Raw genomic sequence first — 2550 nt, 5'->3', positions numbered from 1 at the left:
ATCTATCTATCCATCTATCTATCCATCTATCCATCTATCTATCTATCTATCTATCTATCCATCTATCTATCTATCTATCTATCCATCTATCTATCTATCTATCTATCCATCTATCCATCTATCTATCTATCCATCTATCTATCTATCTATCTATCTATCTCTGGAAGGTGTGAGTGTGTGACAGATAAACACCTGTGAGGAGCAGCAGGTGACTAACAGTTACAGTAGAAACGCACACAGAGTGACTCACAACTGCCCAGGGCCGTGTGTGTGTGTGTGTGTAGGTGTGTGTGTGTGTGTGTGTGTGTGTGTGTGTCATATGACTGGGACAGTAAACATTACAGATGCGATATGCGGGTGAGCGGCGAGGCTGATGTCATGCAGGAAGTGGACATAGTGAAATGAAAGCACACACACCTGGTACAGGTAAGAACATGTTCAGGCACAAACATAGGTAAGAACAAATAGTAGAGATGAAACAAACTACGTTTAATTTCAGTAAAGAATAAATACCTAAGTAGATTAAAAAAAAAAAAAATAGATATAAATGTGTAGAAAGTAATGAACATGTACAAAATGTAGAGAAAAATAGAGAAAAAAAATGAAGAGTAAATACAACAAAATAAAGAAAGAAATACAGCAGAGATAATTACCTAAATGCAGCAGAAATAAGACATAAAAAAACAATAATACAGTAAAAAAAAAAAGTGTCAGAACACAGAGGATAAATACATACATATATAAAAAAATGAAAACATAAATACATCAGAAATAAAGACAGAAATATTCAGAAAAACTTTAACAATAAACCAATAAAATCAAAGACAGAAATAAAAACAATATATTTAAAGAAACTACAGAAAAAAATAAAGGCACATACAGAAAAGATCAACAGAGCAGTAAAAATAAATCCATAAATACAGCGAGAATAAAAACGAATATTGTAAAGAATTAAGAAATACATTTAAAAAAAACTGAGACAAAATAAAAATCCATAAATACAGAAACAATGAGAAATACATATAATAAAACTGAAAACAAAACCCACTAAAAACATAAATAAAACAAAAATTGGAAATAAATACAATAAAAATAATACAAAATACAGCAACAACAACAACAAAAGAAAACAACAGCAACACTAAAAACATAAATGCAGCAAAAATAAGACACAAATGCAGGACAAATATAACTTAAATAAAGCAAAAAATAGACATAAATACAATAAAAACAATGCAAAATACAGAAAAAAAACAAAACACAGTAAATACAACATAAATAAAGAAAAAATTGGAAATAAATAAAATAAAAATAATACAAAATGCAACAAAAATAAATAAATAAAAATAACCCACACTAGAATGAATTAATAAATAAAGTCAGATACAGTGAAAATAAAGTCATAAATAAAGATGAATAAAGCTCCAGCATGATGCAGTCCCAGCAGATTAACTTCTGTATCAGTGCGTCTGGTTTATTTGTTGGACCAGCGGCTGAACGCTGCCACCATCAGGTCAGATTAAAAACTACAACTCTGTCATGTTCATCCAGCAGAAGGTTTTTTATTGAACACTTTGACATCAGAACAGCGTTAAAGACAAACAGCTGGAGGAGGAACACCAGCATCACCTCCAGCCAGCAGCAACTGGTGTGTACTGGACGTCCTTCCTCCTCCAGTAAACCCAGTAATGAGCTGCAGGTCGACACAGTTTCCGTCTGCAGACTCTTTGTATTCAAATCGCAGCAGCTTTTTTGTCTCGACTCGCACTTCACTGAGCACTTTGTTCGTCGCCACAAACACCGAGAGGAAGCGTCACAAACAGCTTTCCCACCGGAAAAAACCCTCATTATCACATTAGGGCAGCGAATTCCTCAGAAATGGAACCAAAACCATCCATGTAGCTGTTAGAGTGGAAGGAAAACATATAAAAGGTTCATATTGTGAGTTTTTGTGATTAAAACTCATAAAAACAAGAATGTTTGGTTTGGTAGTTCACAATAAAGTCAGAATATTGAAGTAAGAAGTCACAATATCTCAGGAAGCAGCAGTAGTTTAACAGTAAAGTCACATCAGCTTTAATGTGACCCTGAACTCATCACTGCTTCTCCCTGAGCGGTCCAGCTTCGTTCCTCCTGTCCTGGTAGAACCAACGCTAACCCGGAGCTGGGAGGTAATTACACCGTACGCCGCGGGCTACGATCTGAAGCATTAACAAAACGTTATTAGAACTTGTGCATGATGCTAGCCAACGTTGTGGGAGCGTCCTCCTGCTGGCCGGGTTTGATCCACAGAGCCAGGGCTTGATGGTTCTGCTCTCACAGCTGTGGAGCTGGTTCTGGCTGAGTTTAAGAACATTTTCATGTGGAAATGTCAAAAAATAGAAAAGGTCAACCTCCCAACAGTCACCACGTTTCACTGGAAACAGGCTGAAAGCTCGACAGCGTTCTGTTTGTTGGACCGACGGTAGAAAACAGGGACAGAACAAAACGTTTACAGTCCTACAGACGACAGAGAAACTAAAACTACTGTCTAGCAGCTGTACACACTTT

Source organism: Stegastes partitus, unplaced genomic scaffold (assembly GCF_000690725.1).
Source record: "Stegastes partitus isolate 25-593 unplaced genomic scaffold, Stegastes_partitus-1.0.2 Scaffold553, whole genome shotgun sequence".
Taxonomy (NCBI): Eukaryota; Metazoa; Chordata; class Actinopteri; family Pomacentridae; genus Stegastes; species Stegastes partitus.
The sequence above is the reverse complement of the archived record's forward strand: the minus strand, read 5'-3'. Positions refer to the sequence as shown.